Here is a 15,899-nt window from a genome sequence, read left to right on the forward strand (position 1 = left end):
CATACCATCAGGTACAAATACCTGTCCCCATCCTCTCTCCATTCACTGGGTTGTGGAACCCATGTCCCTTGTCTAGCGAGTGCTACTTAGGTGATGGTGAGATCCTCTGTCATAAAACAGTTTCATTGTCCTTGATTCACATAATCAGGGTAACAACACTTTATTCCTCCTGCTCCAATAACAGAGAAACTGGGGATCCCACCACATCCAAAGTAACCACTATCAGTTGCTGTTGTCTCATACCAGGCGGGTGGGTGTGGCTATGCAAACAAGATCAGCCCCTGCAGTTCTTTTCCACACTCGCCATAATTCACCACCAGATTTCAGGGTAGAGCTCATCCTGACTCTGCTTACAAGTAGCACTATGCTAATTTACACCAGTTGAAGATTGGGCCTTGTGTGTAATGTGATATTTATTATATGGACTAGGGCATACCTAAATGATCAATTAATGTGCGGCATGCTGGGGTGTAAATTTACAGTGCTCCAGTGTGCTGTACACTAAGTTTCTGGGTGGACCCTGCTGCTGTGCACAAAAAGTTCCTTAATGCACACTGATACACTGCTGTTTCAAACTGCTTTCACTTCTTTAGGGGTATTAATGTTTGTGATGTATTCATTTGCTATAGCAAAGGATACTGTGTAAGTACCTAGAGATTAGATGCATCATGGGCAGCATGGGAAAAGGTACTGAGATAGGAGAAGAATGAAAGAATGAGTTTGATTCTGATTTACACCAGTCTGAATCAGGATTAGCTGAAGTCAATGAAATCACTCTGGATTAAAACCAGTATCAGTGAAATAAGAAAATCTGGCTCAGGCCTGATATACACTACAAAGTTAGGTCGACATATGCCACGTTAGGTTGAGTTAATAATGTATGTGTCTACACTACCGAGTCCCTTCCCCTGGCCTAAAGGGCTTGTAAAATCAACTTCTGTCCTCCATCTCCACTTCAGTCAACTTCCACGCATCGACATGGGGACAGTGTAGACACTGCGCTGTGTAATTCGAATGAATTGGCCTCCAGGAGGTGTCCCACAGTGCTCCGCTGTGACTGCTCTGGAGAGCACTTTCAACTCCACTACACTTCAGCCAGGTACACAGGAAACAACTGCCCTCCTGTTAAAATTCCGGGAACTTTTGAATTTTCATTTCCTGTTTGATCGGCGTGAAGAGTTCGTCAGCACAGCTGACAATGGATGCTCAAGGCCCCAAACGCGCTCCAGCATGGAGCACACAGGAGGTAATGGATCTTACTGCTGTGTGGGGAGAAGAGTCTGTGCAGGCAGAGCTCCGAATCAGCAGAAGACAAGCTAACATCTATGCCAAAATCGTGCAGCGCATGGGAGAGAAGAGCTACACCAGGGACACACAGCAATTCCACGTGAAAATAAAGGAGCTTTGGCAAGCGTACAAGGGAGGCGAACAGTCACTCTAGTTCTGCCCCACAGACATACCGCTTCTATGAGGAGCTGCATACGATTCTTGGCAGCGACCCCACCACTACCCAAAAATGCTCCGTGAATACCTCCCAGGAGTCCCGGGTGACCTCAGGCAACAAAGAGGAGGACATTGTTGACGAGGAGGAGGAGAATGCATGGCAGGCAAGTGGAAGATTCATTCTTCCTGACAGCCAAGAACTTTTTTTAACTCTGGAGCCCATCCCCTCACAGGACCAATTGTCAGCGGAGCGTGATGCCAGGGATGGCACTTCTGGTGAATACACATTTTCAGTCAAACTGTAGGGGTTACATGTTACTATTTTTAATGTTGAATCTGAATTAAAAAATTGGGATAGAAGTTATTGGCGGCCACTGCAGCTACGCAGAGGGTGCTCTCCGAAAAAGACTGTTTATATGCCTGGGGATGGCCCGGGAATCCTCCCTCGAGATCTCTAGGAAGCTTTCATGGAGGTACTCTGCAATCCTTTGCAGAAGGTTTCTGGGAAGGGCTGCCTTATTTCGTCCACCACGGTAGGACACTTTCCTGCGCCACTCCAGTATTAACTCTTCTGGCATCATTGCAACACACAGCATTGCAGCATAAGGATCAGGTCTGTACCCAGACACTTGCAGCATCTGCTCCCTTGCTGCCTCTGTTACCCTCAGGAGAGTGATATTGCATATGGTCACCTAGGGGAAACATGGGAAGTTTTAAATGCTAGCTCTTAAACCGCAAGCAATTCGATACATAATCCACCCGTTTGGTGAATTCTGGGTCACACAACCACACTTTCCCGAACGTGCCATGGTTGTGGTTGGAAGGAATAACTGTGTATTGCAGCCAGCATTTAAAAAATAAAGGGTGTGTGTGACGCTTCCTGTTCGTCTCTCTTCCACCCCAACCTGGTGCCGCTTTTGTAACAATCAAACTATTTGTGGGGCTTTACGCTGGTGCCTGTCCTCAAGTACCATCCAGGTTGCTATGGGAAAGGGGGTTGTGCTGAGGTTGCAACCATTGATCCCAAGGATGTCTTAACAAAAGCTGCAGCATAAGACCTCTCGCCCATGCCTCATGGCCTGACTCACCATGGCTGGAGCAGCAAACCAATTCTTGCAGTAGCCTGCGGTTCTGCTTACATTGTGGCTTGCAGGGAAGTGCATTGAGGGGTGTTTCTTTTATAAAAAGATTTTACCTTGCACCAGAAACAATATACGCACTGTCAATGCTACCCTTGTACTTTGTATTCTTTGCAGCTGAAACTTTGTCCATAGGTGCATCCTCCACACTGGGTCAGAGACATTCCCAGATTAGAAGGCGGAAAAAGAAGACTCGGGAGGACATGTTCAATGTGTTAATGCATGCCTCCGTGACTGACAAGTCAGAGCTCAGCGCATGGAGGATTGCACTGTCGGAGAACCTGCACAATGACCGTGAGGACAGAAGAACATGTAGGGAACACGAGTGTGACACGCAGGACGAGATGATGCAGATTATGAGGGAGCAAACAGACATGTTGAGGCATCTGGCTGAAGTTCAAGAAAGGCAGCTGGACACTGGTGTCCCGCTGCAGCTTATGCTGAACCTGCTGCCATCGTCGCCAAGTTCCACATCCTCCTCTCCCAGACGTGCTAGGATGCGGAGGGGGGGGGGGGAGAGAGAGAAGGAAGTCCGGTATCCCTTGCACTCAACTCCAGGGGAGGGTACAAGGACCAGAAGGCACCCATTCCCACACCTTTGATTGTTATTGCAGTGCAATTGTAAGCAAGCTGTCCTTGTTTCTCCCCACACACACAAATGTTATCAGCCCTTTTGCCCCAAGTTATCTTACTTTTCTTTCTCAGTGTTTGTGAGCATAATAAAAATTAACGGATTGAGGAGAAAAGGCTCTTTATTCATTCAGTACACAGCTGTTAGCAGGGGTAAAGTTTACAGGGGAGTACATGCAATGAAGGGGACAGCTAGGTAAGGAACAACACATAAATGTCACATTACTGTGGGTCATTGATGAAACTAGTTTTCAAAGCCTCATGGAGAAGCAACGAGCCTCAATGTGCTCTTCTTTTTGCCTTGGTGTCTGGCTGCTCCAAATTGGCTGCCAGGAGATCTGCCTCCACCTCCCACCCCGGCGGAAACTTTTCTCCCTTTGTTTCACAGCTATTATGGAGCATACAGCAAGCAGCAACAACAATGGGGATATTGCTTTCACTGAGGTCTAACCTAGTAAGCAAACTATGCCAGTGGGCTTTTAAACTCCAAAGGCACATTCCACCACCATTCTGCTCTTGCTCCACCTGTGGTAGAAACGCTCCTTACTGCTGTCCAGGCTTCCTGTGTATGGCTTCATGAGCCATGGGAGCAAGGGGTAGGCTGGGTCTCCCAGGACCACGATTGGCATTTCAACATCACCAACGGTTATTTTGCACTTTGAAAAGAAAGTTCCTGCTTGCAGCTTTCTGAAGAGACTGGAGTTCCTAAAGATGCGCACGCCATGCACCTTTCCCGACCATCCCACGTTGCTGTCGGCGAAACAGCCCCTGTGACCCACCAGTGCTTGCAACACCATTAAGAAGTACCCCTTTTGATTTATGTACTCTTTGGCAAGGTGGTCTGGTGCCAAGATAGGGATATGCGTTCTATCGCCCCACTGCAGTTAGGGAACCCCACTGTGGCAAAACCATCCACTATGTCCTGCACGTTTCCCAGAGTCACTACTCTTCTTAGCAGAAGTCTATTGATTGCCCTGGCAACTTGATCACAGCAGATCCCACGGTAGATTTACCCACTCCAAATTGATTATTGATTCCCCACTGACTGGTAGCAGTCTGGCATTGCAAGCTTCCATAGAGCTATCGCCATTTGCTTCTCAACTATCAGAGCAGCTATCATTTTAGTATCGCTGTGCTTCAGAACTGGGGAAAGCTCTTCACGCAGTTCCTTGAAAGTGGCCTTGCACATTCGAAAGTTCTGCACCCACTGCTCATCATCCCATAGCTGCATAACTATGTGGCCCCTCCAGTCAGTGCTTGTTTCCTGGGCCCAGAAGTGGCGCTCCACCATGTCAAGGTGATGCACAGCTGTCACCAGAATCTGCAAGTTGCTCTGCTCCATGGCTTCCAGCAGGGCTGCTTGCATAGCATTACACTGTTCTGCACGGCGGCTCCTGCTTCAGCTGAGCAAATACTGCCGGATAAGGCGTGAGGTATTTGTAATGCTCACAACAACAGTGTACAGCTGAGCAGCGTCCATGCTTGCCGTGCTATGGCGTCTGCATGGGTAACCCAGGCTGAAGAAAAAAGGTGCGAAAAAGGCTTGGTTTGTTTGCTGTTGATTTCAGGGAGGGAGGTAAGTGCATGGTGGGAAGCTAATGCCATGTTCCTATAAGCACCTGTGCAAATGTTTTGGTCCCATGAGGCATTGCAAGCCCAACCCAACATTTCTCTTGACTCCAGACACTGTGGGCTAGCTATCCACAGTGCAGCGCTCCGTGAGTTGATGCAAGCCCTGCTCATGAGGATGCGTGCCGCCGACACAATGTGCATAGTGGGGACATGCAGAATTGACTTGCTTAAATCGGATGCTCGATGTCAACTTAAATAAAATCGTCCTTATTTTGTAGTGTAGCCATACCCTCAGTGACTTCATTTGTATTACTTTTACTTCACTAACTGTTGTGTATCTAAAAATCATCTGTCTTTCTTTTGAAATCTGATGATTTCCTTTGCTCAATGGCTTTTGTTGCCTTTTCAATCTTAACTTTTCCTTTTATTTATAAATATATCACCACAAACCTAATGTATTTTTCTACACTAAAAACAGTTTGCCATTGAACAAAATCTGGGTTTTGGTTTCTATCAGTTGTGAACATTTTAACTAAACAAGTCTTCCAGGACTTCTTTGCTTCATCATATAAAAGGCAATTAACATTTTTATTCCATTAACTGAGAATTTCTCTCTCTCCCTCTCATAAACAGAACATCTTTTGGGCATATATTATTATGCAGTCTTTCAGATTATCACACACTATTTCTCAAATAATGCAATATAATATCATACAATTTTTCTACAATCTTCTACTACTATTTTAACACAGAGAATGAAGGATGGATTCCTGGCAAGTCAAAGAGATTCCCAAGGCTATTTTAGCTAGAGTATATATTGTTTCGCATATCCTCACTGATATCAACATCATATATGGTGATTATCTTTCAAATAAAGATGATTAATCTTACTGGAATCTATCCTGATTGTCTAAAGGCTTGGGCATGATTATTCAATGCAATCAACCTAGAAAGTTAAATATAGTAGTAATGAGATTAAGTTCCATGATCCTTTATTAAATTAAAGCTTCTTTAAGGTAAAGTCATATAAATTAAAAATATACTGAAATAATTTTGTCCGATGTTACTGCAGACCCAAGTTTTAATTACAGTAACATTGTTGAAAGACAGAAATTTAGAATTACGGTACTGTTGCCCCTTTTGACCTAAGTGGCCAGGGGCGGCGAGTTCTATATACTCGTGGTGTCTGGGCTCCACCAATATTCAGGGCCCGGGGGCCCGACTCCACCAATGTTTGGGGCCGGGTCTCTCCCCCCGGCCCTGCCCCCGCCTGCCGCCCCCACTCGCCTCCCCTGGCCCCTATTTGCTGCCCCCGCTCACCTCCCCCGGGCCCCGGAGCCTGCAGCTCATGCTGACTCTACTCTGCCGGCTCCCGGCATCAACTGCTGCCACGGGGTCCTAGTGCCCCCCATTCACTAACGGCAGGGCAGGCTGCCCTTACCCTGCCCTTCTGCCCTAGCCCTGAGCCTCTCGAATGCCCCAAACTCCTCAACCCCAGCCAGAGCCCTCATCCCCCCGCACCCTAATCCTCTGCCCCAGCCCTGAGCCCCCTCCCACACCCCAAACCCCTCATCCTCAGCCCCACAGCCCTCACCCCGCACCCCCTCCTATCCCCAAACTCCTTCCCAGAGCATGCACCCCCTCCCCTTCACACACACCCCCTCCTGTCCCCAAACTCCCTCCCAGAGCCTGCACCCCCTCCCTTTACACCCCCTCCCCCCCAAACTCCCCAAACTCCCTCCTGCCCCCAAACTCCCTCCCAGAGCCTGCACCCCTCACCCCCTCCTACACCCCCACCCCAGACCAGAGCCTGCACCCAAATCTGTTCCAGAGCCTGCACCCCTCACCCCCTCCTGCACACCCACCCCCTGCCCCAGCCCGGAGCCTGCACCCAGCACCCAAACTCCATCCCAGAGCCTGCATCCCAGACTCCCTCCCCCACCCAAACTCCATCCCAGAGCCTGCACCCTGCACCCCTCCTGCACCCTAATCCCCAGCCCAGGGCCTGCACCCCTAGGGTGACCAGACATCCCGATATTTCGGTGTCTGTCCTACGTCCCGACCGATCTTCGGTCGGGACACAATTTGTCCCGATATCCGCTGGCAGCACTGGGGTTTTTTTTGTTTTTTGTTTTGCTCTGCCGGTGGGCACTTCCTCCCCCGCATGTGTCCCGATATTTTCTTCCCCTCATCTGGTCACCCTATGCACCCCAGACCTCCTCCCCCCACCCAAACTCCCTCCCAGAGCCTTAGGCAGATGGGGGGCGAAGTGGGGGGGGGCGGGTTCTGGGCACCACCAAAATTTCTACAAACCTGCCACCCATGTAAGTGGCTACTCAAAGTTCAGGGCCCTGTGGATGTTCCAGTTGGAAGTAGAAATTGATAGAGTCAGGTATTTTCTTTAATGCAGTTTTGTTTATTTACAAAGAATATTCAGAGTTCTGTGTCTCTGAACACAGAAGGAATCAAATAGCAGGAAACAACTTTTTGTGCGCACAAAACTGTGAGCACGCTCTTCAGCCTGCACTCCTAATGCAAAAACAACCATCCAGGTTTCTTCCAGGGTCAGCCACTGTGCATTCAACTACTCCTTTTCGCTATTTCTCTCACAGCTATGTCTACACTAAAAACACTGCAGTGGCACAGTTGCAACTGCACCACTGTAGCGCTTCACTGTAGACAGTGCAGTGATAGGAGGGGTTCTCCCATCACTGTATTTAATCCAGCTCTTCAAGAGTTGGTAGCTAGGTTGGAGGAAGAATTCTTCCCTTGATCTATACTGGGAGTTAGGTCGGCTTAATTATGTTGCTCAGGGATGTGCATTTTTCACATCCCAGAGCCACGTAGCTGGGTCAACCTAACTTATCAGTGTAGACCAGGGGTCCTCAAACTGAGGGTTGGGACCCCTGAGGGGGTCACGAGGTTATTACATGGGGGGTTGCGAGCTGTCAGCCTCCACCCCAAACCCCGCTTTGCCTCCAACATTTATAATAGTATTAAATATATTAAAAATGTTTTTAATTTATAAGGGGGGGTCACACTCAGAGGCTTGCTATGTGAAAGGAGGCACCAGTACAAAAGTTTGAGAACCACTGGTGTAGACCACCCCTCAGTCTTTCTTGTCTGTTCTCAGTTTCTTTATATTCTGCCATCACCCACACCACATTACCCAAAACAAATGTTCAAAGTTGCAGGAAATAAGGGGGAGGTCATTCCATTTATTTAATGACAGGAGACACTGAGATTCAAAATGTTAAAGCTTTATAAACCGTTATCAGAAATTATCAACATCATGTCAAAATATACAAGGTAAATATCCTAAAATCATACCTGTTTTCACTATTCATTTGTCCATTTGTAACAAGCCTTATTCAAAAGTCTAAATCACTGGATTTGTACTCTAATAGGTAAAATAAGAAAAATGCTGCTTGAGAACCTATCTGTAGATTTAGAAGATTATCCATAGAAATATTTTTTGTCTGTGTGTGTACAGTGAAATCAAGGGTTACTGACACTGATAAAAATTTAATCCTTCCAAGCCTATTTATCATTGTGTCTGAAGGAATTAATTTGCTTAAAACTACCATCTTTTGTATGTATTGTTACATGAATAAACTAATAAACAAATACGCTTAATAGGTAGAGTAGTTTTAAAAGAAAAAACACTGTTTCAGTAACATTTATAGACTAACATAACCCAGCAATGTCCAGGAAATTCATGGCTGAAGTTACAGTTAAAAACTGTGATGTTACATATACAAAATTTCAGATGTTTATGTATATTTTGGAAATCTTTTGTGTTCAGATCCTCTTGTGATATTTGCAGAACTTCATAATTTCAGGAGATTGGAATTATGAGAACAGTCCCTCATTACATTTTATTCAATCTATTTCCTGCAAACATTACAAAATAAAAGAATTTTTTGAGACTCAGGCCTGTCTACACTAGGAAATTAGGTTGGTATAACTACGTCACTGAGGAGTATAATAAATCCACACCCAAACCAAACTAATCTTGGTGTAGACAGTGCTAGGTTGATGGCAGAATTTTCTGTTAACCTTGCTACTGCCTCTCGGGGAGGTGGAGTACCTACACTGATGGTAGAAACTCTCCTGTTGGCATAGATAGCCTCTTCACTGAAACACAACAGCGGTATCCCTGCATTACGAACATAAGAATGGCCATACTGGGTCAAACCAAAGGTCCATCCAGCCCAGTATCCTGTCTGCCAACAGTGGCCAGTGCCAGGTGCCCCAGAGGGAGTGAACCTAACAGGTAATGATCAAGTGATCTCTCTCCTGCCATCCATCTCTACCCTCTGACAAACAGAGGCTAGGGACACCATTCCTTACCCATCCTGGCTAATAGCCATTAATGGACTTAACCTCCATGAATTTATTTAGTTCCCTTTTAAACTCTGTTATAGTCCTAGCCTTCACAACCTCCTCAGGCAAGGAGTTCCACAGGTTGACTGTGCGCTGTGTGAAGAACTTCCTTTTATTTGTTTTAAACCTGCTGCCCATTAAACTTCCTTTTATTTGTTTTATTTGTTGCTGCAGCGTTTTAAGTGTAGACAAGCCCTTAGCCTCCCCACCAATTCCTATGTGTAGCCTCAGAGTAGTGAGTAGGTGACAAGGGGTGTTGTGAATGATGAACAGTAAGCCTCTGGAGACTATAATGGACTAAAAATGGCATGAAAGATGCTGGTTCTAGTTGAAATCAAGTGGCCTGCCTGAAAACTGAAGATGATGGATTGGTACGTGATACTGATAAAATACTGAAGCAGTTTTATCACAATCTGTGTAGAAAGAGACAACCACATTGACAATTTCAGTCCTCGAATGCCACTGATGAATACCTTGCCAAAATGCCGGATGTTCACCTAGAAAAAGTCAGTGCTGTGCTCAACTCCATAAAAAAAGGGCAAATCCCCAGAGCCACTTTGAGTCATGGTTTAAACACTGACTGCTGGAAGATAGTACTAGAACTGGTCCAATTGTTCATTAAATGTCAGAAGAGCAATGATGTCCTTGCAACGTGGAGAGTGGCAACCAGTGCATTGCTTTATCGTGTTATGTGCATATAAGATGTCAAGAAGGTCATTACTGACTGACAGATTGCACAGCTGGGTGCAAATCAGTCAAGAGAACAAGGTGAGCTATTCTGTCATGGAATGTGCTCACAGTGGGTGTAGTGACACAGAAGAATTAAAAATATAATCACCTCTCTTATACCTCACCTTCATGGACTACAAGAAAGCCTTTAACTGTTCTCCAAGCATGGCAGAGACAAGGTGTGCCTACCACTTACATCAAGTTGCTTAACAATATTTATATTGATTTGTTAGTCCAGCTCAAAGTCATTCCAAATTGGAAGAAGAGTACAGAAGGGCCACATTATATTGATTTATGGCTGTATTAAAAGTCTTCAAAGAGTTTGACTGATCAGACAAGAGTCTAAACATTAACAGGAAATGATTGAACAATATGCAATTTGCAGATAGTATTGTTCTATTAGCAAAGACTGCAGTTAGCTTCGAGATATACTCCCTGGGCTCAATGAGACAAGCAGGAAGATAGGTCTGCATATGAATCACAAGAGGACAAAGACCCATATCAAATATACCTGGTGCACAGATACCTAACATCTAAATATAAGGCAATGCAACAGAAGAAATGGAAGAGTATGTCTATCTGGGAGAGATGGTTTGCAGAGATAGTGACCAAGAAGGAGAAGTAGAAGGAATGAGCACAGGATGCAGGTCATTCAGCAGACTAAAGTAGTTTCTTATAGGAAGGATGACACTTAGCTTGAAGCAGAAATTATACAACATCTGCATTTGTCTGTTGTCACCTATGGTGCAGAAACTCATATGATGACCTCGAAAATGGAAAATCTCGTAGAGACAAGCCAAAGAAGAATGGAGCAGGTGCTGCTGGATATCATGTTGAAAGGCAGGAGTATCAGCATGTGGATTTGGCAACAGAAAAAAATTTTCATCTATGTGAAGAAAAGGAAATGGTAGTTCACTGGCCATGTTGCAAGGTGGGCAGGCAAAAGATGGTCCAAGAAACTTTTAGGAATGGATTAGCTGAGGGGCTGGAGTAGAATATATTTTATGACCATTAATTACAGTGCAATTCAAATAAAATGAGAATCATCCTGAAGCCTTTTGAAAGTGCACATTATATCTTGTTTGCTGTCAGGATCCCAGCAAGGGCACTTAGGATGACGGGTCAGAGCAGGGGCAAACCTGAGACTGGGAGTACTGGAAGCATTCTTAGTCTGGTTCCAGGCTGGGGTCAATACCAAGGCTCAGAGTCCAAGTCAGGAGGCGTAGTCCAAATCAATCCAAGATCATAGCAGCTACAGGAAATCCATACTTTTACCTGGACACTTCCTGGAACACCCATTGTGTTTATGTACGGCAGGAAACGAATCAAGAGCCATGAGGCTGCTGCCTGTCAAACTCCTTGAGGCAGGACTTCCTATGGTTTGTCTCCACAGCGGGTCATGAGCAGTGAAGCACAAGGTGGTTACAGTTACTGCTGGGTGGCAGTTTGGAGATGTCAGCTACCTGGCAGCTCTGCTCTAGACCCATGAGGCCTTAAATTTAACTACTGCTCTCATTTAGTCAGACAAAAATTCCAATAAACTCAATGGAACTCTTTATGGTATGTGTGCTGAAAGTGTTTTTATGTGAATTACAAATACACTTTAGTTGTCTTAAAATGGACTAAACCCTGCAGACGTTATTCAGTCAAAATTGCCATTTGACTTCAAATGGAATTTTTTTCTGACTAAGGAATGAAGTAATTAGCTAGTATTACTGAGTTCTGTTCTATATCTTATGTACAAATGCAGTGCTACAAATTACAAAATCATCTTTATTAACCCTTATTTTTAGTAAGAGACAGTTTTGTTCGTGGCATAGGTTCAAGTTTTCTGTGGTCATTCATTGAGTTCCCTGAATAAATAGATGAAAAATCCTTTAAGATGTGACTATCTCAGAGCTGAAAAATATGACTGCTTGTAGTATATCAATATTCCTGTTCTTGCTACAGATATTACCCTGGCCACCTTAACAAATCAATTGTGATTCTATAGACAATGCTTCTGAGGCTGCCTGTGTTTTAACTTTATGTTGTCTAATCTTGCTCAGAGAAGGCCTAAATGATATAAGGTTAAAAATGCTAGGAGCTGTGGGAGCCTTTTCTACACTAGTGCTCCTACCATTGTTGGAACAGCACCAGCACTAGGAAAAGGTGGGAAATATTTGCAAAAAACAAACATACCTATAGTGTAGACAAGACCTAAGCATTTATCCACCTAGATAACAAAACAACATAGTAAATTTCTGATTTCCTCTGTGACTACAAAGCAGAGCCCTTCCTTTCAGAAACTAATGATTTATAAATAAATATGTATAGGCAGGGCCGGCTCCAAGGTTTTTGCCGCCCCAAGCGGCGCAAAAAAAAAAAAAAAAGCCGCGATCATGATCTGCGGCGGCAATTCGGCGGGAGGTCCTTCGCTCCAAGTGGGAGTGAGGAACCGTCCGCCAAATTGCCGCCGAATAGCTGGACATGCCGCCCCTCTCCGGAGTGGCCGCCCCAAGCACCTGCTTGGCAAGCTGGTGCCTGGAGCCAGCCCTGTATACAGGTATCATGTAAATGAGAGCTTGCAAATAGAGACAGCCTTAATAGGATTGAAAAGAATTATAAAGGAGCTGACAAAGCAAGATATGGAAATAGATTAAAGCAGGCCTAGTAAAACAATAATCCAGGGCTTCTATCTTCCTCCCATCAGTCAAGGTTACTTGATTCAAATACAAAACAATGTAAGAAATCCCTATGGGAAAATATTGACCCTTGTATAAACACTGGAACTAACTGAGCTTTCACTGATGTTAATGGGATTTCTGATTTTGACTTAAAAGGGAGCAGAGCTGTACCTATTATCAAGTCATTCAGCAAACATAGGGCTTGATCCTGCAAACCCTTACCCATAAGAGTTGGAGTTATCCCACTGACTCCAATGGAAACACTCATGAATAAAAATTACTCACTGGAGTAAGGGTTTGCAAGAACAGAACCACATGTTTTAAAGCAAATCTGATCCTTCCCTATCTCAGTTAAGATATAACCCCATTGGATTTTAGATGGAATTCAAAATTCCTCTACATAAAACATATAGATTTTGTCCACAGTACTTGTGGACCAACATGAAAACAACATGAAATTTGATATTTTTAGTAATAAAATACCACGTTATATAATATAGGCACAGAAGCAGTTAAATAAAAGATTCAAGAAAAATCATTAAACTTGATACAAGTTGAATTTTCAGTCTTGCTGAAACAACAATAAATTATGTCCTGAAAAATATGCCCGAATTTGGCATATGATTTGCATCTGATTTCATTTGATATTCTGGATGCCTTTTGTGAATCTGCATATTTGGGTATAACATTAGCTATGAATTTACTGGGTTTCTAATATGTGGTGTTTTGTTTTGTTTGTTTTTAATAGCTACAATAGCTAACAATACAATAAATGCAGTATTGTTGTAGCCGTGTCGGTTTCAGGATATTACAGAGACAAAGTGGGTGAGAATATATTTTATTGAACCAACTTCTGTTGGTGAGAGAGACAAGCTTTTGAGCTACACAGAGCTCTTCCTCAGGTATGGGAAAGTTATTCAAAGCATCACAGTTACATACAAAATCAAACAGATAGTTTAGCATAATACTCCTGGGAGCATTCTGCACCAAAAAATTAAAAATTCTGTGCCCAATATTTTAAAATTCTGCATATTTTATTTGTCAAAATAACACAATATAATCATACCAGTTTGAATTATTTTGGTAATTTATTTCAAAATACCTTTCAGCAAGTATGTCAGTAATAATACAGACAACAAAATAGATTCCCCCAGAAGTAGAGAGTTAAAGAAATCCCTACGACAACGCAGTTTCTGTTTCTCTGATCTGTTTTTGTTGGGCGCCTCAGTCTGGGTATGTCATGCATTCCAGCTGGGCACATCTTGGGGGAAAACTCTGCCTTTCTGGTCTCAGACACCCCCCCCCCGAGCCCAGCTTCGGGGCACCCCCCACCCAGACACCTGTACCCCCATCCCTCAGAACCCAGCTGCAGGATGCCGGCCCGGTGCAGACACCTGCATCCCCTCCCACCCAGAGTCCAGCTCATAGACTTTAAGGTCAGAAGGGACCAATATGGTCATCTAGTCTGACCTCCCGCACTGTGGGGCACTCCCCAGCCCAGACACCCACACCCCTCCCCCCAGAGCCCAGCTGTGGGGTGCCCACAAGTACACACACCCACACTCCCTACCCCCATAGCCCAGGGATCCAGAGAGAGAAACAGCTTGATGCTGGGTCTGGGGCTTGTATGGAGTTTCCTGCACACTGCCTCCTTCCTTCAAGGTGTGCTGAGAGCCGCAGCTGCCCAGAACCCTCCAGCTCTCCCTCCCCCTTCCACCAGCAGTGTCCTGTATTTGCGAGCTGGAGAGCTGGGCTCTGCTTGGTCCAGCAGCCACTAGTGGTGGCCAGCAGTTTGCGGCACCAATTCTGTGGGGGGGGAAATGAAATTCTGTGCAAAACATTAATTCTGTGCAAATTCTGCATTGCGCAGTGGCACAGAATTTCCCTAACAGTAGCATAAGTAGTTAGCATATATTATAAGGGACCATTGAAAGTCATGTGGCCTGTTAGCACCCTGAAAGAACCTGCTTCAATACAGAAATAAACCCCCCTCTGACCACACACCCCTAGTTGTCACCTACCACCCCACACTGCAACCCATACAGGGTATCATCAAACAACTACAACCCATACTCGCTGGGAACCCCATTCTGAGAGAAATCTTTCCTGAACCCCCTCATCTGGCCTTCAAACAACCTCCCAAGCTCATAATCAGAAGCAAGCTCCCCACAGACTAGGTTTATGTACTTGTGCTCCTTGAAGAGGGCAAACTATGGGCACATGAGTCCCATCACTGGTGCCGGTGCAGTTTGGAAATCCCATTCTTTTAAAGCCAGCAGTTACGTCAGGAATATCTTTTATGCCCACCACTTTGAGATAAACCTGATTGCCTCAGAAACCTCTGCCACCACTTTACCTACAGTCAATTTTCCAACACCAAACTGGTTGGCAATGATGTGTAGCAGTCTGGGATAGCCAGCTTTGAGAGGATTACAGTAACCCACTTCTGGACCAGGATGATTGCCCTGTCAGGTGCCTTTGGTGGGTCAGAAAATGCCACCAAAATGTCCACCAGCATTTCATCAAAGCTCTGCCTGTTTCCTGACACAGGAGTGATAGTTCAAGCAAAAAGTTATTCAAAAGGTGCCTCCTCTATGTTGCTGGCTCTGGTATCTGGGTGCACACAGATCAAAATGACAGCTCAGCAGGATGTGTTGGTGGGCTGTTCAAACTTCCTTTGATGTGCTGGGTGGACAGTCAAGTTTTCCCACAGTGCAACATGGTCAAAGGGCTAGAGCAGTCACATTTCAAGCTGGCATAGGGAGCCTGGAATCTGATCAGTTTGAGTTGGGTCTGTGTACTGCAGTGTGGATGTTAATGGCATATTGGGCTGCATTAGTAGGAGCATTGCCAACAGAGTGAGGTAAGTGATTATTCTCCTCTATTCAGCACTGATGAGGCCATATCTGGAGTATTGCATCCAGTTTTGGGTCTCCCACTACAGAAAGGATGTGTGCAAATTGGAGAGAGTCCAGCAGAGGGCAACAAAAATGATTAGGGTGTTGGGGCACATGACTTACGAGGAGAGGCTGAGGGAACTGGGCTTTTTTAGTCTGCAGAAGAGAAGAGTGAGTGGGGATTTGATAGCAGCCTTCAACTGTCTGAAAGGGGATTCTAAAGAGGATGGAGCTAGACTGTTCTCAGTGGTGACAGATGACAGAACAAGAAGCAATGGTCACAAGTTGCAGTGGGGGAGGTCTAGATTGGATATTAGGAAAAACGATTTCACTAGGAGGGTGGTGAAGCACTGGAATGGGTTACCTAGGGAGGTGGTGGAATCTCCATCCTTAGAGGTTTTTAAGGCCCGGCTTGACAAAGCCCTGACTGGGATGAT

The sequence above is a fragment of the Emys orbicularis genome, chromosome 5 (assembly GCF_028017835.1).
Source record: "Emys orbicularis isolate rEmyOrb1 chromosome 5, rEmyOrb1.hap1, whole genome shotgun sequence".
Classification (NCBI taxonomy): Eukaryota; Metazoa; Chordata; order Testudines; family Emydidae; genus Emys; species Emys orbicularis.